Source organism: Falco biarmicus, chromosome W, assembly GCF_023638135.1.
Source record: "Falco biarmicus isolate bFalBia1 chromosome W, bFalBia1.pri, whole genome shotgun sequence".
NCBI classification, from domain to species: Eukaryota; Metazoa; Chordata; class Aves; order Falconiformes; family Falconidae; genus Falco; species Falco biarmicus.
In genome coordinates this window covers 23,630,984-23,656,002 of record NC_079310.1, presented here as the reverse complement: position 1 = coordinate 23,656,002, position 25,019 = coordinate 23,630,984, and the positions used below count along the sequence as shown (strand labels likewise).

Sequence of the window (25,019 nt, the reverse complement as noted above, 5' to 3'; positions counted from 1 at the left end):
ATCTGAAGCACTTTTTTTTTTTTTGGGGGGGGGGGGGGGGTTGGTGGGTTTGTAATCAATTCCGTATTTTTCCTTGAGAAGCTTAAGCTGTTCCTCTTGTTTCAGGAGAGTTTCCAACTCTGATTTGTCGACTAGGTCCGTATTTCCCAAAGATATCCTACATTTCCTCCGCTGTGATTTCATACGGCAGGTTCCGAATATAAAGGACCCGACTGACCTCTGGGGGCAGCCGGATGTCAGCTCGCTTGGCCGCTTGCATCGCCATGGCGCCGATCGGAGGGGGGGGGTGCCGCCTCGGAGAGAAACCGCGGCCGGGACGGGGCCTGCCGGGCTGCGCCGCCGCTCGCCGCTGCCGCGGGGGACCCGGATGCTACCCCATACGCTAATAACCCGGGTAATGCCTTTTTACAGTCTATGTCCCGAACGCTCCGCTTTTCTAAAAAGCATATGAGCGAATCGTACGTCGCTTGTCTCTCCGTACCGTCGTCAGCGCTGTTGCAGCCTTTGCGAGACTCCGGCGACGCGTGGCCGGCGGGACCCTCTGTAGGTGCTCCCGGGCGCGGGGACTGTGCCCTTCCGCCTCCTGCGCTGCTTTCAGGACCGGTACCCGAATCTCCGTCGAACCGTGGCTCGCAGGTTCAGCCCTCTCTAGGGTCCCTGTTCGGGCGCCATTTGTCGCGACAGAGGGAAGACACAGTCACTCAATATGAGTGATCAGCAGACTTTGTTTATTCTGTCTTACAGTCACCTTTTATGCCTTCTTATAATTAGCTCATACATATTACAAAAGTTAAGCTCATTATTGGTTAGTTGCCTAAATACCAAGCCCGCCCCTAGTTTCTCTTCTGTAGTTTTCTGTTCCCACCTGCAACATTCTTTTCCCACCACGATCTTCCTGTTATTAGTAACAAGAACAGCCAAGGACAGTGTATTTTGCTTTACTTCAGATAAGCTGAGAGCGATGTGCATTTTTGTCCAGCCAGCTGGACTATGTCTATGTGACCCTTTTCAGCTAGCCAGTTATCCACACACAGCCACAGATGCTTTGAGGTGTACCTTCTCCAGCATGGACTTGTCCTTGGGCCACAATCCCTTCAGAGGCATACCTGCTGCAGCACAGACATATCCATGGGCACAAACACTCCATGATATACCTGCTCAGGCATGGGCTTATTCATGGCCACAGGGGCTTTGGGATGTCCTGCTCCCACGTGGACTCATCCACAGGTCACAGTCCCTTTGACTGGAGTTCACACTGGAGTTCCAGCCTGTCCAGTACAGCAGCACAGAAACAGCAGCAATGCCCTGGCCACCTGCCAGCCCAGGCACATCACCACTGCTGTTATCAGAATGTTCCTGGGCACAGCACAGTAAGATGATAAGCAGTACAGCAAGCAGCGAAAGCAAGAAGCAGCCATTAACGAGCACTAGACTCTAATATTCAGTAAGGCAAGCAAGCCCCATGGCAAGCACAGAAATCTGCCCCTAATAGCTAAACAGCAATAACAGCTATGAATTTGATCTAGCACATTCCAATCAAATCTGTTGTTTTCTCAAACCTTTCGAGCCCCACGTTTGGCACCAAAGAGGACTGTCATGGTTTAACCCCAGCTGGCAACCAAGCACCATGCAGCCAGTTGCTCACTCCCCCTCACCCAGAGGGATGGGGAGGAGAATCAGAAAAGAATGTAAAACTCAAGGTTTAAGGTAAGAACACTTTAATAGGTAAAGCAGAAGCCACGCATGCAAGCAAAGCAAAGCAAGGAATTCATTCAGCACTTCCCATGGGCAGGCAGGTGTTCAGCCATCCCCAGGAAAGCAGGGCTCCATCAGGCGTAACGGTTACTTGGGAAGACAAACGTCATAATGCCAGATGTCCCCTTCCTTCTTCCCCCAGTTTATATACTCAGCATGATGTCATATGGTATGGAATACCTCTTTGGCTAGCTTGGGTCACCTGTCCTGGCTGTGTCCCATCCCAGTGTCCTGTTCCCCCTCCAGCCCTCTGGCTGGCAGGGCCCAAGAAACTGAAAGGTCCTTGACTTAGTATAAACATCACCCAGCAACAACTAAAACCATCAGCGTGTTATCAGCATTGCTCTCACATCATAGCCAAAACATAGCACTTTACTAGCTACTAATTTGAAAATTATTTCTATCCCAGCTGAAACCAGGACAAGTAAGCCCCATGATGTCATGCTATGTATATAAACTGGGGGAAGAAGGACAAAGGTGGGGACATTTGGCATTATGGCGTTTGTCTTCCCAAGTAACCCTTACGCGTGATGGAGCCCTGCTTTCCTGGGGATGGCCAGTGGTCCAATGTAGTCAATTTGTCAGGCCTCACCATATAGAAAACCCAGCCACCACCTTCTATTCCAGGGAGATTTTACTCATGTAGCTCACTTGATTGCAGCATGTTTCACATTCGTGGATGACCTGTGTGATGGCCTCCATGGTCAGGTCCACCCCTTGATCACGAGCCCATCTGTATGTTGCATCTCTCCCTAGATGTCCTGATGTTTCATGGGCTACAAATAGCTCACACTCACACTCTCAATCCAGGTCCATCTGAGCTACTTCAATTCTGGAGGGCTAGTCTACCTGCTTCTTGTTCTGATATTCTTTTGTGGCACAGCTCTTGGGCACTTGAGCACACCTTTACAGCAAAATGCTTTTTTTCCTGGTTAATGATGTCTTGCCACAATGCAGCAGCCCAGAGGGGTTTACCCCTGTGCTGCCATTTGATCTTCTTCCACTGCTGTAGCCACCCCCATAGGGCATCAACCATCATCCAGGAGTCAGTATAGAGTACTGGACACTTTTCTTGTTCTGCAGTCTCTAGGGCTAGTTGGATGGCTTTCACTTCGGCAAACTGACTTGACTGTCCTGGTTTCGGCTGGGATGGAGTTAACTTTCTTCTTAGTAGCTAGTACAGTGCTGTGTTTTGGCTCTGATGTGAGAACAATGTTGATAACGCACTGATGTCTTTAGTTGTTGCTGGGTGATGTTTATACTAAGTCAAGGACTTTTTGGCTTCTCAGGCCTTGCCAGCCAGAGGGCTGGAGGGGCACAAGAAATTTGGAGCAGACAAAGCCAGGTCAGCTGACTTGAACCAGCCAAAGAGGTATTCCATACCATGGGACGTCATGCTTGGTATATAAACATGGGGGATGGGGGTGGGATGTGTTAGCTGGGGCCTGGGGATCCTTGCCCCAGGGACTGGCTGGGTATCGTTCAGCGGGTGATGAGCAGTTGTACTGTTCATCACTTGTTTTTTTCCTTTTCCCTTTTCCTTTGGATTTTATCCTTTCCCCCACCTTTCCATTATAACTACTGTTGGTTTTGTTGTTGTTATTGTTGCTGTTCTTATTGTTATTTCCTTTTTATTCTGTTTCAATTATTAAATTGTTCTTATCTCAACCCTCGAGTTTTACATTCCTTTCTGATTCTCCTCCACACCCCTCCGGGTTGGGGGGGAAGTGAGCAAGTGGCTGCGTGGTGCTTGGTTGCTGGCTGGGGTTAAACCACAACACTTGACTCACCCTCTCCTTCAGTGGCTTCAATGACTTGTTGTGTGGGACTCCACACAGCAGCTTTCCACTTCTGATGGTTTCCTACCACATGACAGGATCCATCAGTAAACAGACCATGGTGCCTTCCATCTTTGTGTAACTCATTATATGGTGCTGCTGCTTGGGCACAGGTCATCTCCTTGGGCAATGCTCCAAGATGTCTGCCTTCTGGCCAGTTCATGATCTCTTCCAGGATTCCTAGGTGGTTGAGTTACCCCATTTGAGCCCGTTGCATGATCAATGCTACCCATTTACTCTGCGTAGCGTAGGTTTCATGATGCGTAGAGAGGAACCTTCCTTTGAACATCCAAGTACAGCACAGGCAATCCTGGTGGCAAGAGGAGCTGGGCTTCTGTACCAACAACTTCTGAAGCAGCTTGAACCCCCTCATATGCTGCTACTATCTCTTATTCAGTCAGGGTATAGTAGGATTCTGATCCTTACACCCTGGCTCCAGAACCCTAGAGGTTGAACTTGGGTTTCTCCAGGTGTTTTCTCCCAGAGGCTCCAGGTGAGGCCATGCTCTTCACCTGCATTGTAGAGCACATTATGCACAGCTCTTACTGTCTGGACAGGCCCAAGAGCTACTGCATGAGCTATTTCCTTTATGATACACTCAAAGGCTTTTTGTTGCTCTGGGTCCCACTCACGATAGTTCTTCTTTCAGGTCACTCAACAGAAAGGGCTCACAAGTTGACTGCAACCCGGCATATGCATTCTCCAGAAACCCATGATGCCTGGGAAAGCTTGTTTTTCTTGTTAGCTGGTGGGGACATGGCTGTAATCTTACTGATCACATCCATAGGGTTATGATGATGTCCATCTTTCCATGAATTAGATCTCCCATGCAGATCCTTTGAGCTTGCTTTTTTTAATGACAAAACAAGCTTTCAGAAGGATCTGGATTATTCTTTTCTCTTTCTCAAACATTTCCCCTGCTGCATTGCCCCACATGATGATGTTGTCAGTTGTAGGAAGCGGAGACAGTGGATTGTTTTGACATTGATAATGTGCAGCTTTGGCCTTGCTTTGACTATGTGCAGCTGTGATCCTGCAGCAAAGAGGTAAATAACTTTGAGGGAGTATGAGAAGAAACCCGGATGAGACAGAAACAAAGGAGGAATGTGATCTCACCTCTAGAAAATAAGGATACAGTGTGAACAGCAGAGAGTAGCCTATAGTGAACAGCGGCTGGGTGCGTGGACAGTAGAGTTTGACCAATAATAAAGCTTTTAGCAGCGCGTGTACAGAGTATAAACTTATAAAAGCTGTAACTAACTAACAATAAAAGTCTTTGGTTTACCATCCTGGCAAAGTCCATGCCTCGTACGCCATAGTCAATATATTGCAGATGTTCAGGGGCTTTGCTCCGTTCCAGTACAGTCTGGATCAGTCCATGGCAAATGGTAGGGCTGTGCTTCCACCCCTGGGGTAGTCAATTCCAGGTATATTGGACATCCCTCTACATGAAAGCAAACTGTGGCTTGCATTCTAATGCCAAAGGAATTGGAAAAAAAAAAAAAAAAGCATTGGCAGTATCATTTGTTGCATACCACTTGGTAGCCTTTGACTCCAATTAACACTGGAGTTCTAACATGTCCTGGATGGCAGCACTCAACAGCATCATGACTTTGTTCAGGCCACAGTAGTCCACTGTTAGCCTCCACCCTCCATCAGACTTTCACGCTAGCCATATGGGACTATTAAAGGATGAGGGACTCTTGCTGATTGCTCCTTGCCTCTCAAGTTGATAAATCAACTCATGGATGGGAACCAGGGAATCTCAGTTGGTGTGCTATTGCCCTTGGTGCACCATCATGATAGCAATCAACACCTGCTGTTCTTCAACACACCACAAACCCACCACAGAGGGATCCTCTGAGACATCAGGCAGATATTTAATCTTCTCTGCGTCCATGGCAGCTAAACAAAAGGCTCACATTGATACCCTTTTGGGTCCTTAAAGTCCCTTCCTCTTAAATAGTCTTTGCTGAGGATACATGGGGCCTCTGGGCCTGTCACAGTAGGATGCTTCTACCACTTGTTCCCTTTTAGGTTCAACTCAGTCTCCAACCCAGACAACTGTTGGGATGCCCTTGTTGTTCCAGAAATCCAGATGGGTTCTGCCTCCTTGTACCTGATGGTATTAGGGTACACTGTGCACTGGTGTTTACCAGAGCCTTATATTCCCATGGATCTGATGTGCCAGGCCATCAAATCCACACAGTCCAGTAAACCCATTCATCTGTTTTCTCTGCCTGGCCAGAGGTGGGGACCCTTTATTCTGGGTTGGAGTATTTGCTACCTGACTCCTGCAGTGTCAAGACCATAAGTCCCTTCACCAAAATCAAGAGGAGAGGCATTCTTAGACCTTCTTTTACATCTGGGGGATTGCTGGCTGCCTCCCACCATCTTGACAGCACCTGGAGTGGCAGCCTTCTTGGATGGCATCTTCTTAGCAGCTGTTTTCCCCCTCAGTTCACGTATACAGGCTTATAGCTTATATGTAGAGTCTCCAACCCATTTCCTTGTGTCCTCTCCCTGGTCACACAGGAAGAACCACAGGGTGCCACGCAGCAAGTGCCCGGGGTTCCCTTTCCTTCCAGGCAGGTGGAAAATGACTCCATTAGGTGCTTCTGGTAGCTGAAACACTAGCTTGTGGAGAAAAGAAGGAAGAGATTCTCTTTGAAACACCAGAGCTGGCAAGACAGTTTCTTCACAGTTGGTATCTTGAGGTCTGGCTAGTCCATCATCGCCAGGATGTTGGCATATGACACCAGTGCATTTCAGACAAAACTCTTCCACATGGCCCATGTATACCAGACATCATCTGGATCTTTGGAGACCTGGTTCTTGTCCGATGCTGCGATGGAGAGACGGGACGCTGCTTGATGCAAGCAAATGTCGATTTATTGTACGCAATCACGAGTTTATATGTTTTCAGAAGCTGCGCGCTTTAAACAGATTGGTTCTTTAAGCTAAGCATTGCAGGCTAGGCAATCCCTAATTGGTGGTTAACTACAAACAAAGGACACTTAAAGTAAGTGTTTACAGTCATCAATTAACAGCAAGGTGTTACCTCTCCTTGGCCCCATCCATTCCTCACTCCCCTATCCTCTCTCAGCATGACTCATCCTGTTAATTGTTATCTATTCACACTCCTTGTCCTCCCAGGGTTTGGTGCCCTACAAGTTCTAACACGTCTCCATTCATCAGGCTAACAGTGCTTGGACTCTTGTCCTTGAGGCCTTGCCCTACAGTTCGAGTCGCTGTAGACAACCTCCACCACTGCTAATTCTCTCACATATTGGACACCTTCCTCAGCTGTGATCCACTTCCCTTAGTAATTTAAAAAATCTTCCCTGATGGGATATCTCGCCTTCACATAGAACAGGAGATGCCTAGAGAAGCCGTGGATTGTCACCTCTTTTCCGATTTCTTTCTCAGTTCCCTGGTCCCTAGCTAGGGATGCCACCTGCTGGGCTTTCTTACCTTCCAGTTCCTGACAGTTGCCTTCACTATCCCAGCATCAGAGAAACCAGGCAGCAATCCACTCACCTGGCTGGTGGCTGTAATTGTTCTGCATATCTCAAAGTTCACCCAGGGTTAGAGACCAGGTGGTTTCCACCTCTTGGGTGATTTCGGTCACTTCGTCCTGTTTCCTTGCTGAAGGACCAGCTTCTTGATTAGACCCTTCCTCCTCCCTTACTAATCAATGATATGGACCCCTTGACCTCCACTTCCCCTGTTTCTTTTTGACTACCGGGGTGATTAGTGTAGTTGGGGTTTGAGTCCCCATCTCAGCCATGGTGGTGTTAGATGTAGAAGCCCTCCTTACCCTGCTAACTCTGATGGTACTGGACAGAGGCTCAATAGGCATAGGCCAAGCCCTAAAACAGTATTAGGAGCTGCTGATATCCACCCACTCAAATCCTCCCACACACCCTGCCACCCAGGGATTGACTGCCTCAGGGCACGTTTCTCTGTCACCTCACCAAGTTGTTTACTGTTATGCCAGGAACAAACCAGATTCCACACACTCAACAACAAGCCAGTGATGTTAGCTAATGGGATCAAGCAGCTTACATAAGAATGTACAAGAACCTTGGGAGGCCATGCAGCAAAGCTAGCCATGTCAATCCCAGAGGAGATGAGGAAAGAGTTTTTTCTTTCCACAAAATAGCTCACACAGTACAGGAACGGCAATGCCAGGGCCATATGCCAATCCAAGATGCATGGCTATTTGTTGTAGCACAGGCAAGCTATCAGGCTGCAACAAGACTTTACCATTGGTCAGATTCTACTATCTGTGCTGTATCTCCTTCCTCCAGAGGTCAGACCACACTGCTGCTCCTCTATCCAACCCCCTCTCCCACAATCCTCAGGGCTATTTAACCACTTAGTGGGAACGAGCTACAGCTGCACATCATCCATGTCAATCAACCCACTTCCTCTGCGGTAAGACCACAGCTGCATGTTATCAATGCTAATCAACCCACTGCCTTCATTCCTCTACAATTCCCCCTTTTTGTTTTTAACCAAAAAGGCTGTGTCTATCATCTATTGTAGGGCTCTTGGCAGGATATGTGGAAAGGCTGTTCAGGTTGAGTTAAGAAGGAACAAAGCTACATCTGATTCAGCCTCCGCATCAGGGTCACCCAGATATTCTGACGCCCCTCTCAAGGGTTCTGTGGAACAGCCAGTATCTGATGTCCTCTTGTCAATTCTAGGATCTAAAACAGGCTTAACACACCTAGCTGGAAGCCACCGTGGCCCTGCATCTGTGGAGACATAAGCATACCCTCATCCCCAGGTAATTAAATTCCACGGGCCTGTCCATTTTCCCGTTTGTAGATCTCTCATTAAAACCTTTGCTCAGATAGGAGGATCTCCTCCCCGCAAAGACAAGAAACGTGAGATAATCACAGGACATTCTTTCCCAGCCAGCACAGTCAAATAATTCAACGTATACACAGCTTTCCATAGACAAGCATGTGGAGTCTCAGAACCCATTCCCCCTTTCTGTTTTTCAAGAAGTAGCTTTAAAGTATGATGAACACGTTCCACAATGGCTTGGCCAGTTGGGGAACGCAGGATGCCAGTAACATGTTCTGCCCCCCCAAGAGGCAAGGAACTTGGCCATGCGTGCAGATGAATATGCTGGTCCATTGTCTGTCTTGAGATGCTTCGGAACCCCCAGAGCAGCCCAAGCCTGTCGAAGATGTGAAATGGCATCCAGAGCCTTCTCCCCAGTATGGGCCGACGCCCACACAACTTTTGAGAAGGTATCAACGGAGACATGAACATACTGTAAACAACCGAAAGAAGGCACATGTGTGACATCAGTTTGCCACAGATCCAAGGACTGATATCCATGTGGATTGACCCCTCGTGGAAACATTAGTCTGGGACCCAATTGCTGACACCCTGGACAAGCAGCGATAATGGATTTTGCATCCACAAAAGATATTTTAAATTGACGGAGCAGTGCCCGAGCCCCCTGATGAAAAAATTGATGAGACATGAGGGCCTGTCGTATCAGATCCGGCACTGGAGGAGTCCAAGCGGGAGCTGCAAGAGCATCAGCACGGGCATTTCCTTCACAGATGAATCCTGGCAATCCAGTGTGACTGCAGACATGCAGGATGTAGCATCTATGTGTACGTTGACTCGCTATTACCCATAATGTTTTTAATAAAAAAAATAGTTGTTCTGAATTTACCTTGTTAAGCAGTGCACAGTCAATGAGTCGTGCAACATCCGCAACATAAGCAGAGTCTGTAACAATGTTTACAGCACATCAAGAAAACATTTTAAAGGCAACAGTGACAGCACTAAGTTCAACCAATTGAGGTGATCCCCGTGTCAAGTGTATCAACTCTTGCCATTGCTTTCCATCATACCAAGTGACCACTGCCTTTCCCGATTTCCCAGAACCATCTGTAAAGACCGTAGGGCCTTGCACTGGGCTATCTGCTAACAGCGGCTTTTGAAGTATCTGTATGTCCGAATAAGTTTGTAATAATTTATGACTGAGAAGATGACAGGATATTTGTCCCTTGAATCCTTCCGGAGCCAACTGAAATGGTAAACTGTTTGCCAAACACCAGCTTACATAGTCACGTTCAATGGGAATTATCAGGTAATTGGGATCTTGGCCCGTGAGCTGAACGCACCGCGTACGTCCTTTGGTGATGATTTTTGATACTAGCTCAATCTGAGTGCTCACTGTCCTCCATGGTTGTACAGATAAAAATAACCACTCTAAGACATGTAGCGGATCTTGCCAGCACTCATTCCATTGGCCCAACAATCCCGTGGGATGATAGTTAGCAATGACAATATATAAACTTATCGGAGTTTCTAAGTCTACACGGTGTACCCTTTTTTATTGCAGACCATCGGCCACCCTCTCTAGGGCTAAGCTGGCTTCCTTAGCTAGTGATCGGGGAGACATTAAATCAGTGTCAGCCTTCAAGAGATCAAAGAGTGGTTTCAATTGGTCTGTTGTAAGGCCCAAGTATGGCCTCACCCAATTTATGGTCCCTAATAATTTTTGCAAATCATTTAGGGTTCTGACGTTTACTGGGAGCTGGATAGACTGTGGCTCAAGCGTTTGATCTAGCACTTTAACTCCCAAGTATTTCCACGGGGCTTGCTGTTGAGTCTTTTCTGGTGCTATACATAGCCCAAAGGTGGCCAACGACTGCTGCAATACTGGATACACTTGCTGAAGTTCAGCCTTATTTGCAGCTGATACAAGAACATCATCCATATAATGATAACAATATACTTGTGGAAATTGTTTCCATACAGGTGACAAAGCCTTTGCTACATACCATTGACATATAGCAGGACTGTTTTTCATACCCTGCAGCAACACCGTCCATTGGTATCGCTTACAAGGAGTCATGTTGTTTCTGCTAGGAACTGAAAAAGCAAACATTTACCAGCTTCATGTAAAGGAATACTGAAAAAACAATCTTTTTAAATCGATTATCAAAATGTCCCAGTTTCACGGGATCATCGTTGGGGAAGGCATGCCCGATTGCAGGGCTCCCATTCCCTCCATTACATCATTTACTTTCCTTAAATCTTGTAACAAATGCCATTTGCCTGATTTCTTTTTTATCACAAACACAGGGGCATTCCAAGGACTATAGGAAGGTTCTAGGTGTCCTTGTGCTAATTGTTCTTTGACTAATTTTTGGAGGGCTACACGTTTTTTCCCTCAGGAAGAGGCCACTGTTCCACCCAAACAGGGGTATCTGTCTTCCAAGTCAAAGGCAGAGTAAGTCTTTGTACACACTCCATCACAGTGGTCCCTATTAAAAATCCTTCTGGGTACCAATAATAACTCCCCACTGTCCCAAAACATCCCACCCCCACAAATTCATAGGGACATCAAGCACATAGGGACAGATTGTTGCTGTCTGGCCCTCGGGGCTTCAAACTTGCACCATATACCAACTTTGGACGCTGCATCACACCACCCACTCCTGCCAATATGGAACCTGCTGAACAGACAGGCCAAGAGCAAGGCCAGATGTGCGCAGACATAATAGTTACATCTGCTCCCATGTCAATCATTCCAGTCACCTGTATTGCAGGAGGAGTCCCTTTGGCAAAGGTGATTTTACAGGTTAGAGTTGGTTGAGCATTTTGTATGCTCTGAGTCCAGAGAATTTGTGATGTTCCTGTCAAACTGAACCCTTCTTTGCCCTGGACTTTGTCATGGGCATAATTAACTTGCACGCAGAAAGGAATTAATTGTGCAATCCAGCTACCTTCAGCAATTGACACGGGGAGGGGGGGTGGGGGGGTCCACACCCTTGCTTGAATCTGACCCATATAATCAGCATCAATGACTCCTGGCAAGACAAACAAACCTTGTAATGTTACACTAGAACATCCAAGCAACAGCGCACTCATTTTATTGCCGATGGGTCCCACAGCACTCAGTGGGACCTTATGTACTTTATCATCCTCTATTGTGATGGCAGCTGCTGTGGTAACATCCAATCTGGCACTCCCTGAAGTTCAGGCTGCGAGTTGGCTGCATAAGCCTGGAATGGTTGTGGAGGATTCATTTCTATCATCACCACGGCTCCTCTCCCCATTCCCCTGCTTTCTGTTGCCACCTACAAGTAACTGTCCTTGAGTGTTAAATTTAGATCTACAGTATTTTGCAAAATGCCCTGGTTTGTTACACCAATGGCATACCAAACCAGAGCCATCAGCCCTTCCCTGCCTCCATCTCTTTGGACAGTCCTTCTTTAGGTGACCTTCTTGCCCACATGTGTAACAACAGTGAATGACCCTGACTGCAACAGCAAAGGTCTTTGCCAGACGCTCTGTTTGGAAGGCAGCAGTTCCCACCTTCCCACATACATCCATTCATTCTATTAAAGTGGGATTACGATTCACAATGCCTGCAACCACCTTTCTACAAGGTGATGAAGTTATGAAGTGGAGTCTGTGGCTGGGTAAAACCTAAAAAAATGAAAAATGTCTACAGATATTGGTGTTTTTTAAACTCAGTCTAATTTTTTTTTTTAGAGCATTTCATCATTTCTGCTGGGAGTAGGTGCAAAGCTCCAGCCACTAGAAAGGTACACAGTCAAATGTACAAACTAATTCCTAAGGTCCATGTTGTTATACCCTGTAAATTGCTATTTGAAATTAATTTTTTTTTTCCCAAAGGTTTACAGATAAATTTCTCTCTACTTTTACAGATTGTTCTGGCAAATAGACAGTAACCAAAAGCATAAAGCATAATTCAGTTATGAAACATTGTATTTTTGTCCAGTAAAAAAATTGTAGGCTTCTCCATCTATGATTTGCTACGGGTGAAATACACTCACCAACTCAAAGGAATTGATTTAGCACTGAAAAGAACTAGAGAAAATCCTGGAGAACAAGAGCTTGGCAGGAGCTGTGGAAAAAGCATTTAAGAGTAAATGCTCAGTCCTAAGGGGAACAGTGAACAGTTTAACAGACTTAGTATGCCAGGCAGATGGCAGCACTTTTTTCATCCCCTGCAAGCCCAAACAGCAGCCAGTTGCTCTCTTTAATAAGGTCTACACTCCTTGCATAAACTAAGCCAAACTGAACTTAATTAACTGAGGAATGGATTGTTTCTACATAAAGTGACAGTGTGGAATATTTTGATACAGAAGAGTAAAGGAGATGTGGGAACAATATGCATTTTTATTTTCTGCCCCAGTTTTCCCCACAGTACCCCTGAGGTTGCAGGGCATGTCTCATTGCTAGGGGAGGGCTGAACATGCCTTACAATGAGAATTCATTACCACTTGGACAGAAGCAAGAGCTGAAATGACATTTGGCACTCCCTTTTGAAGGGGGAGTTGTCACCTCAAGGGGTCAGAGATGACTAAAGACAAATTTTGAAGATAGCTTAGAACAGACTCAGAGATGTTCAGGTTTTGGTTGGAGCCTTGTTCTGAAGTACATAGCATGGCAGACAAGTTTCAGAGAATGCACCCCCTTTCAAGACTGATACATATTAAGGAAGCATCTTTGTGAAACCTAAAATAACAATGCCCATGATGGAAGCAAAGGGGAATGCAAGTTCCCAAAAAAACAGTCTGGGTAGTTCCAGAAATGCATTGGTTTGGATTATGCAATAATTACATAAGTATGGTGAGACACTCCAACCATTAGTAAAAGACATAGATACAATTGGTTTATTTTATTGGTTTTTATCTAGCTGGACTATATCAATCATTGATCTTTTCTTAATTAAATTTTGTACTTCTCAGCATTTGGTTCCAGATCTGAAACTTGTCAGGGTTCAAGGCTATTAAGACCCAGGAGTATGGTTTCAGTCCGTTAGGTTCACAGCTACAAGTCAGAAACTTGACTGTTGACAAACACTATTAATAAGTAAATAAAAAGGTATATTTCAAGCCAGGACTCTTTCAGGCTTGTGTCAAGCAGCGATTTAACTACATTTCTCTTTTCTTCTTTGTAGAACCAAGGTGCTAATCTTGAAGTCTTCACCCAGAATTGCGAGAGACTAACTATGGAGCCTGAAATAGAAAAGGAAAGCAACTTCATGATTTATGAGAGTGCAGGAACCATCCATCCAGCTTCAGAAGTGCTCTGTACTGAAAAGACATTACAAAGAATGCAAATTTACAGACCTGTTCTCAACACCATGCTTCTTGTGATAAGAAAGTAAATTGTCACCAACAAGTCTTCAGTGAGCAAAGAATTAATATTATTAGTAATGGCAACAAATCAAAGAATTACATTTAACCTTTTCCATTATGGGATACAGACTGTTCCTGATAAACAAGAATGTTTATGTGCTGTTCTCTTTTCTGCAAAGCTATGGTCTTCCTCCCTTGGCTCATCACAAATGTGTAGTTTTGACTCACACAGTAGCAATGACACATATTCTCTGCAGTCTGTCATGTGATTAATCTCTGTCTGAAGCTAATCCCAAGCCAGTCTTGAAATCTGGAGAACCTGGGTGCAGAGAAGATGCTGATATATCTGCAGTGCATGACAAGCTGTGGAAGCTTCTTCATGAAGAAGAGTCAGATTATCAAATCCCATTTGAAAACCAGGGCATCACAAGTTTAGATGTTAGGCCAACAGATAACAAAGTCACAGAACTGGACTTTGTACAGGAGACTGGTTCTGATCACCCTTTGGCAATAAATTTGCTATCAGAGGAACCTATTGTGCAACCAGCTAGTAGACAAAGAACAGAGAAAAAAAGAGAGTGCAGTGTTTCTAATATCTTACTTAAAACAGATGAAGCATGTAACCATGCATCCATAGGAAACATTTGTCTTGCACAAGTGGTAGAAACTGATAGTATATGTCTAGATTCTAGCACTGGAAATAAAATGGAAACACCATCCATTTGTGTTTCAGCAAATAGTATCATACATACAGATGAGTGCTTGGAGCAGAAGCCAAATCAAACTTTAACTGACAGTAATGGATCCATTCAAATGACTGTCGCTTGGGAAGGAAAGCTTACCATTAATAATGCTTCCCAAATTTGTGATGCAGATTCTCTTCAAAGATTAAAAAATGCTCAGTGTTAATTTAGCATGTGAAAAAGAAAACCCAGCTTACATGTCAGATAAGTTGCATGGGACAATTGCTTCATACTGAGCACAATACATCCTTGATAAACGAGTCTAACGGGTAAAGGGTGTCATTTTAGAGGCTGTTATCCAGCAAGAAAAGCATTGGCTTATTTCCCTGAAAAGACAGGCATTTTCACCAGTGAAAATACTGGTCAGTTTACACATGGAGAACACTCTTCCGTTAACACCATACATAAAAATTCTGAAAATAATTTACAAGAAAGAGGAGATCACTCAGACTTGGATGTGCAAAATGACACTAATTCTGACAGCTATCATCTTTCAAAAAAATAAGGACTGTCAAGTTTTTCAAGTTTTTTCTGATGCACAGAAATATGATTATGTAATGCAATTGCCCACTTTTAATTAAGACTCCTGAAACCATAACACAAAAAAAATCTACCCCAAAATACAGACCAGCTGACAGAAATAGAAAAACAAGAAGTGGCATTCACTCCCTCCCCTGGGGATCCATTTTTTAAGATATTTTTATGTAGAAGTGCCCAGATACAAACCTTGTCAAACAGGAGAAAACCAGAGAGAGATTTGCATGGGTGATGAACAAAGGGCTGGAACTTCCTGTGACTCAGGAGTTAGTCATGTTTCAGAGAGTCAGGCTGCACTTTCCCCTCATAATACATCAGAACAAGGTGAAGGTGCTGTCAACAAAAAATACAAGTCTGATGAAGGGTTAAAAACTGATTCTTCAAAAAAAAAAAAAAGTCAGGCATATGCATCTGTAAGTGTAACATCAGTTAGTCCCCCACTGCCTAGAAAGACTCAAAATGAGTATCACAGCATAGCAAATTAAGATTATAGAGATACCAGTGATCAGTTTGGATATCCAACAAGGGACTGTAAAAGAAACATTACCATTCTTCACACCTGTAAGCCAGTCAGAGAGCCATCTTACCAGTATATCATCAATGGGGTGTCTTGGCACAGGAAGTCAGGTAAAAACCAAATCCACACAAACTGTTGTCAAAGTAGATGAAAATTTGAGTAGGCTGGAAACTTTCTGCAAAGCATTGAAGGATCAGCTCCATAGGGTGCCTGAAGAAAATGAGGAAGCAGTCTTGTGTGAAAATAAAAGATTCTAAGAGCTATTGGATATAACCCAGATGAAGCTCCTTTGCACAGTTTAGCTAGCTCTAAGGCTCAGAGACAGTTTATGAATATTAGCACTAAGCAGTCCTGTCCTGACTTGATCTCTTCCAGCAAGTTAACTGAGGTTGATAATTCAATTAAGTCTACGGAGTATGATAAAGAAGTCATGACATCAGAGAGTAGTAACTGGTTTAGTTAATTTGCCACCAGATGATTCAGGGAACAACCAGTATTTTCAAGAACCACCATCATGCAGCAGAACTCAGCCATTCTCCTTAGTGTCAACCCCATATGATCTGTTCCCAGTCAATAAGGAAAGGCTAAGAAATCAGGAAGGGTCAAAATCCTACCAGACATCACCAGCTGTTGCTGAGACTGAGCCCATCAAATATAAACAAGACAAAGCAAGGAGTGGGCCTTCATCTGCTGGAGCCAAGAAGAAATTGCCACCAGCAACGCTGTCAAGAAAAGCCTCGACTGGAGGAGAGAGGAAATGTCAGCAAGGATCCTAGCTGTGTTGAGAAGTCTTTGAAGAGTGAGACAGGCATGATTCATAAAGAAGATAGAAAAGAGCAAAGGAAAATAATTTTGAAGGATAACAAAGGTAAGACAAAACTGATTTTCATTTCTGTCCTTTCCCATCATTCTGGCTACACTATAAAATTCAAATTTGTTAAACACACTGCAAGCCTACTTTGGTCTAAATTGTGTCAGCTGAAGGCATCCTGCCCTCACCAATTTTAATTTCTAGTTCTGTGAACTTAGTAACTACTGCTGTGCCCATGCCACAGAGCTGAACCCTCCAACATCCTTTTCCTAGCTGGCAAATATTAAATTTATGAATTTTAACCTGTTTGAAATAGTTACTTCTTCATTGGTCTTTTCAATTAACTTTTCAGGGATGTATAGCATAATGGAACCAGGTGAGCTTGTAACTGAGTAGAGTTAACTGGAGCCTCCCCCATCAATTGTGGAATCCCTGCCCCAAGATGTGGATCATCCTGGGGGTATTCCAAATTCATCAATGATTGCTCATTTGCCAAGCACCTCCAATTTGACTCAAACATTAACATTTGCATAGGGGTCAGTATAATTTGTGCAATTGAACAGCAATCGTGAGCAGTAAGTTCTGCTGTGAAAGTACTACGTAACAATGACTGAGCATAGGGTGAGCCTATTCCATACTGTATACAGGTTGATCTTAACTCTTATCACTCCCCAGTTGAAAGCTTCCCACTCTGGGGGAGCATTACCATCCTTTCAAAGCACTGGGGAGGCTAACACCCTGCCCCCCATGGCAGTTGCAGCATCGATATCCCTTTCCATGAGCGCTTGCTCCCGCATCTTTTTCCAGATTTTAGCAGGATCTGGTCCCAATGTTGTAATTTGGACTGGTTGTTGAACATGACCCGAGGTCTCCTCCGATAAACCTATCGCAGATAGGAAATGGGATGATGAGTAGATCTCCCTGTCGCCCCAAAAGGAACAAACTCTGCCCGCTTGACCTGGCGCCGCTCTGCTCCTCCTGCCGGCCTTGACTGCATGAATCAGGTGACAGCAGAGAATCCAATGGCACCAAAGGTACCTTACTGGGCACCATCTCTGCAACCGGGGGATGTGGCCATTTCAACTGCAGCCTTTGTCTCCTTGTCCACTTCTGATTGTTCTAGTAAATCAAAGACCAATCTCCATGTTGTCAATGACATTGTAGCAATTTTGTCCCCTCTTGTGGCAGCCCCAAAAAGTAACAGTCCAGCGCTTTGCCATATCTGAATGCTTGAGACATTTTTCACTGACTGGCAAATTATTCCTTCTATACCACCCCTAGCAGAGTTCTTATTGCCATCTCATCATACTTTATGCCTTTATTTTCAAATATTTCCATTAGCATTGTTAATATAGGGTTTATTTCTCTGTCCACATCTGATTGTTCTAGCAAATCTATGATCAATCTCCATGCTGTAAACAAAGCTTTGGCAATTTTGTCTCCCCTCAAGGCAGCCTCAAAAAGTAACTTTCCAACACTTTGCCATATCTGAATGCTGAAAACCTTTTTCACTGTAACTGGCAAATCATACTTTTTACACCACACTAGCAGAATTCTTATTGCCATTTTGTCATATTTACACCTCTTTTTTCAAATATATCCATAAGCATTGCAAATATAGAATTTGTCTCCCTATCAACTTCTAATTGTTCTAGTAAGTTCAAGACTAATCTCTATGTTGTTAGCAACATTGTTGCTATTTTATCGCCCCTCAAGGCAGCCTCAAAAAGAAATTTTCCAGCATTTCACCATGTCCAAACACTGGAAACATTTTTTTAGCATAATTGGCACATCATTTACTTTGCACCCTCCTAGCAAAGCTTTTACTGCATTCTTGTTATACTTTACACATCTTTTTCAAATATGTCTCTAAGCATTGTTAAAGTGGAATTTATTCTTCCATAGCCATATCAATTAGTCCCCATCTACATCAGGTACCAAAAATTGCAATTTGAGTTAAGATGGACAACAAATACTGCAATACACCCATATCAATTAGTTGCAATGGCTCACCTCTCACATTGTCTGTTATGGGTTGCAGGTTCTCCTGCTTGTCTCAGCTATGTTGGGCACCAGTTGTTGCAGCCAGAGTCCAACTCAGCCAGCCTCACACAGGGCACCAATTGTTGTAGCACAGGCAAGCTATCAGGCTGCAACAAGGCTTTACCATTGGTCAGATTCTACTATCTGTACAGTAGCACCTTCCTTCAGAGTTCAGACCACAGTACTGGAAACAATGCTATACCCAACCCAACAATCCTCAGGGCTATTTAACCACTTAGCAGGAACCAGCTACAGCTGCACATCATCCATGTCAATCAACCCACTGCCTCTGAGGCAAGGCCACAGCTGCATGTTATCAATGCTAATCAACCCACTGCCTTCATTCCTCTACAGCTATTGCTTTTATCAAAATGTTCCAAGGCACAGAAAAACAGATAAGCAGCAGAGACAACAGCAAAAGCCAAAAGCAGATGCTTACCAGCCCTAGACTCTAATATACAGTAAAGCAAGCAAGCTCCATTTCTAGCACAGAAGCATGCCAATTAACAACTATAACAACTATAGCATGCTCAGATCAAAACTATTGTTATCTCAAGGCCCATGCTGGGTGCCAAATATGGACTGTGGTAGGCTAAACAGCCAAACGCCCACCCAGCTGTTTGCTCTTTACCCTCTCCCATGAGATGGGGAGAAAATAGAAGGAAGGTAAGAATTCTCATGGATCGAGATAATGACAGTTTAATAGGGAAAGCAAGTCATGCATGCAAGCAAAGCAAAAAAGATTAATTCCTTCACTACTTCCCATCCGCAGACAGATACTTAGCCACTTCCTGGAAAGCAAGGCCTCAGTACGCATAATGTTTTCTTGGGAAGACAAATGCCATAACCACCAGTGTCCCCACTTCCTCCTCCTTTCTCTTAGCTTTTATTGCTGAGCACAACGTCATTATGGTATGGAATATCCCTTTGTTATTTTGGACCAGCTGTCTCAGCTATGTCCCCTCCCAAGATCTTGCCCAGCCCCAGCCAACTGGCCTTTGGGGATAGGGTGTATCACATGCTGGTCCAAGACTGGAGCGAGGTTCTGCTTGTATTCTCGGGAACAGAATTAAGACTCAAAACAGAGTCAAGAGCCAAGGAACTTTATTTGCCTGACAACAGGTTTGCAAATGCAAAGGAGAGAGTGAGAGATAAAGAGAGAAAGGAAGGAAAGAAAGAAGGAAAGAATGAAAGAGTTCACAGCAATAGCTACCACCCTGGAGCTGTGGTGTCCCAATAGTCTGATTCGTTTCCAAGTCCAGTGGGGGAATGTTCCATCCAATGTTGGTTGGTTCTCTTCTTTTATAGGGTTGTCACGAGCTGTTCTGCTTAACCACACCTTCCACCCGGCAGTGGTGTTCATGCTCAATACCGTCAGGTGGTCCTCAGAGGTCTCCAGACCCCTCGATCCCCCCAACCCCACGTCTGGATGCATGCACAGGGGGTTGGTTAAGTTTCTCAGGATTAGCTCCTCCCCCCCCCCATTGCTCCGTGGTGTCAGTTGGTGGGTTTCCTGCCTTAACAATGTTGAGATAAACATTTCCTGTGGTGATGGTGTTGGCTTCCTGCCACAGATAAACATTTGGTGTGAGTTCCCTGCTGTAGCAATGTTGAGTCAAACATCTGCTGTGGTGATGGTGGTTCTCACCGACAGTCTCTTACAGGGGGGTGGCGTTTGGAGAGAGTCATGATGGTATGGGAGCACTGCTCACCAGTAGCCAAAACACTGGTGCGTTATCAACACCCTTGTAGCTACCAATACAAAGCACAGCACTATGAAGGCTGCTATGGGTGAATTAATTCCATCCCAGCCAGACCCAATACAACAGCATGCAAAATCCTAAATGTTGCTTTAATTTAAATCAGGCACACTGAAGCCAAGAGGTAAAAGGCCACTGAGTTACAGAGATTTAGAAGGCCTGAGGGTAAATATAATCATCTTTGGAAATCTGAGGAACAGAACAGTGCCAAGGAAATGCTGGACTACAGCTCTCTTCTCCTCAAATATTTATTTGTGTTTCCAGTTACTGATCTTTCATGCTATTTCCTTCAGCAGACACATGAGACACTTCAAGCAGCTCTATCAATATAGAAACAGAAAAAGAGAGGAGAATACTGGGATTTAGCTAGAGCATATAAACACAGGATAAAGAAAAAGGTCAACTAGCCAGAGCATTCATTCAATGCAGCAATTTAATTGTGGGCTCACCACCATGAAAGATTGATAGAACAATTACCACCAGTGTGTATTACAGGCTTTGATTCAGTGATGTACCACAATGCAAGGGAAAGCAATAACGCTCTGTGAGCATTCATCAAAAGTTGATGATGGATGCACACAAAAAATTCCAAACATTCAGCATATTTCAAGAATATTAACACTCGTTACGTTTTCACAGCAAGTGAATTTAAACAGAACATACAAGGCTATTTGTTTAGTTTTAGAACAATAAGAAAACACTAAAGAGGTAATGTTTTATGCTATCAAGAAATTCCTCTGAAGAATATCCGTCTTTTACTTAGAGCCCTCTTTTCAAACTGAGCACCACAGTAAAACTGTTATCCTTCCACTTTGAACAGTGATTAAAATGGACTGTATGGCACTGAGCCAAGCTGAATGTGAATGCTTTCCTGCAGTGGCACTTTCTTAGTTTCCCATTTCCTAACAGGGGTTATAAAAGTCTTGTCAGTACCAGCAACAGTGATTAGAAGGTAAAAATGCACATACAAAACTGTCGTGGTTTAACTCTGGCCAGCAACCAAGCACCACGCAGCCGCTTGCTCACTCCCCCTCACCCAGAGGGATGGGGAGGAGAATCGGAAAGGAATGTAAAACTCAAGGGTTGAGATAAGAACAGTTTAATAGGTAAAGCAAAGGCCATGCAAGCAAAGCAAAGCAAGGAATTCATTCAGCACTTCCCATGGGCAGGCAGGTGTTCAGCCATCCCCAGGAAAGCAGGGCTCCATCAGGCGTAACGGTTACTCGGGAAGACAAACACCATAATGCCAGATGTCCCTCCCCTTCGTCCTTCTTCCCCCAGTTTATATACTCAGCATGATGTCATATAGTATGGAATACCTCTTTGGTGAGTTCGGGTCAGCTGCCCTGGCTGTGTCCCCTCCCAATTTCTTGTGCCCCTCCAGCCCTCTTCACTGGCAGGGCCTGAGAAACTGAAAAGTCCTTGACTTAGTATAAACATCACCCAGCAACAACTAAAACCATCAGTGTCCTATCAACATTGTTCTCACATCAGAGCCAAAACACAGCACTGCACCAGCTACTAAGAAGAAAATTAAATCTATCCCAGCTTGTTGCATTAAAGGGGAATGGAATAATTTAGCAGGAAATAACTGCCCCTCCCTGCCTTCCGACTCTCACTGAGGTGGGAGGTTGGGTGCGGCTAGGGTTAAATTCTAGGTGATGTCCAATTTACCACTATCAGTCCAGTCGCGTCTAATATGTATATTAAGCTACCACAGTTCTGGATACACTGATAGCAGTCTGCACTGCCAGTCCAGTTGTGCTCATGAACTAGCACGGCCACACTCTAGGGTATGGTTGCGTTCAATGAGAAACTGCGACAACCAGCTACTTAACAGTGCAGTTTTATTAGCAACAGATATACAGGTTCTTTGGATTGCCAGTGATAGAGACTGTCTGCAAAAAGGCACGTGCAAGTAAAATATTATAAAGTCTAAAATGTGTGGAAAAGTTACAACAATACAGCCTGGCTACAAGCATTAAAAAGTAACTCTCTAGAGAGATTTCTAAGTTTCCCAAAGAAGCACTTAATTTAAGTCTCACCCAAGGTGTCCCAAGGGGGGGAGAAGAAAGGCTCAGTCTGTCGGCCGGTCCCAGGAGTCTGTCTCCGTGGTGTCTTCCCCATTTGTCCCCTCATTCATTTACTTTTTATACTTCTCTTACTCACACGTGGAGGTTGAGTGACTCTAATCATACATTCCTTTATTATGATTGGGGTAAAATTCTCTCACTTTCATTTAAAGAAACAGTTCATTTTAAATTTACTGCTCATGCTCCCCCAGCGGGGGATTCACTCTCTTTGGGGGGGCCATTTGAGTAGGAGGTCTCGATCTCCCACTACCACAATTATTTTATCCTAGCATCCTTGACTTTTATCTCTTCAGCAGTTTGTTTTCTTTTAGCAGTTAGCATGTACTTGTTAGAAAGCTTATCTTTTCTTTGAAGCGCTAAAGGAGCCTAGTTCCTGGCCCTCTCTCGCAGATAATGACCCTCTTGCTTGGTCTTCGCCACAGTTGTTGACCCAGCAATGGGCATCTTCTCATATATTTTACAGCCGCTATGCAGCTTATCAGCTGTATGGTACCATCACCTTCCAAATCCTGCAGGGAGTACAGCAGAGCCTGGCCGTGGTGTCTCCACTCTGCTCCACCCTCCGCTACTCCTCTAGGATAGCAGTTTGTATGATATTAGGGAACTGTGGTGATGTAGATTCTGTGCATGCCGACTGTTTGAAAGTGGCAATTGTATTTTTCCCTAAAGGGTTGATATAATATTAGATCTGTAATTCCCCCCTCCAAGCAATTTCAAAACACAGCTGAAACCAGGACAAAACCCCACCCCACCCCTTAATTTCTATATTGAAGGATTCAAAGTAATAATGACTAAGTTTGAAGCTTTAACTTCTCTAGGAATAGCTAAGTGGATTTGCATTTCATGTTATAGGTCCTAACAACTTTCTCCTGGCATTTATGTTCCCTGTCTAATTCTTTATTTTGACCAGAAGGATATAACCTAGCACTAATTAGCCTTTATGTTGCTTTAAAGCCATACAGATCATTTCTCAAAACAGCCTCATGAGAAATCCTATTTAGTATCCTTCAACAGACATGCAAATCAGTTACTTTGTCCCAATGCCCCACATTTTCAGTCCTGGTTACGTCTAACATAGGTCATATTCATGGCAAAGGTATTAGTTTAAGTTTTCACATTTCTGTTCCCTTTCACTCTATATGTTTAGATCCTTCAGGGAAAACACTTTCATTTTCTTCTGCCTTTTTGTCTCTAAAGTATTCTGAAGTTGTTATGCTGCAGATATGACCTAGAAAATGGTAAGAAAATAATGTCTGTTTTTAGTGAATATTTCTAGGACTGAGGTAATGACCTCTTTCCACATTTTCTGACTTGTTCCTCTCTCCCCTTTTAATCCTATTTTTTTCCTGACTTGATCAGTACAAAAGTAAGCAAATGTCAAAACTTCAAGAAGCTCATATGATTACAGGCACCCTTAATTTGAAAAGAAACATTCACTCAATTTGCAGAATGCTTCAATCAGTAGAAACATGATCACATTTATCCCAGGCATTAACAGAGATTGGCAATTTGCTCATCTCTTCCCTTGTCAGATCTTGTACATCTTGTAAAGACCCAATATATTTTAGGCTTTTCCTGTACCTTACATGACTTAGGAAGCCAAAGCTACTGCTAAGCATCCAATGAAATAGATTATCAGATCAGTCCATTAACTGGGCAGGTGGATAAAACATGGGTGGGTGATAAAAAGAAAAATGGTTGGGGAGGTATATATGGATGCATGTGTCTAATTTGTGAGACTTTACTCAGTCCCAGGTTACGGAAGTTTATCAGTGCATTTCTTCCCTTCAGTAGCTCACACGACCATGACTTTTCAATGCAGAACTCACAATAGCTAGGCACACATTGCTTAAAGCAAGGCTTGACTATCTCCGCACATGCCAACTTCGACTTTGATGTCAGCAGAGAACTTTTCCTGATGAGTGAGTGGGGACTTTACACAGAACACTGCCAGAGTGTCTAGCTGGAATTTAAGAGGCTGAATTTAAAATCACAATGCTGTTCACTGATGTGGTGGTTTGACCCTGGCTGAATGCCAGGTGCCCACCAAAGCCACTCTATCACTCCCCCTCCTCAACTGGACAAGGGAGAGAAAATATGACGAAAGGCTCGTGGGTCAAGATAAGGACAGGGAGATCACTCAGCAATTACTGTCATGGGCAAAACAGACTCAACTTAGGGGAATTAGTTTAATTTATTACCATTCAAATCAGAGTAGGGTGATGAAAGCTAAACTCAAGACTTAAAAACACCTTTCCCCTACCCCTCCCTTCTTCCTGGGCCTGATTTCTCTACCCCCTCCCTCCAAGTGATGCAGGGGGACAGGGAGTGGGAGCTACAGTCAGTTCATCACACATTGTCTCTGCTGCTCCTTCCTCCTCACACTCTTCCCCTGCTCCAGCGTGGAGTCTCTCCCATGGGAGACAGATCTCCATGAACTTCTCCAATGTGAGTCATTTCCATGGGCTGCAGTTCTTCACAAACTTCTTGTCCTGGTTTTGGCTGGGATAGAGTTAATTTCTCTAGTCTTCCTTTTATCACTGATGTACCTATAGAAGCTTTTCTTATTGGAACCATAGTCAGACTGTTGAGGGAATTACACCATGTGCCAGGAATTATGCCACAGTCAACAGGGCTTGGCCCTAGGTTCCTGCTTGAAGAAGATGAGTTGCCAATTCGCTGAGTAAATAAGTTGTTTATTTATCTGACATGCAGAGCAGCTTGAGCTGGGTGCTTCCAAAGAGAGACCCTGAACAAAGAAACCC

At 44.3% G+C, this 25,019-nt stretch overlaps 1 pseudogene; it reads left to right on the top strand.

Annotated features, from left to right (window-relative positions):
* The window catches only part of LOC130141930 (uncharacterized), a 50,825-nt pseudogene that overhangs the window by 8,850 nt on the left and 16,956 nt on the right, over positions 1-25,019 (top strand).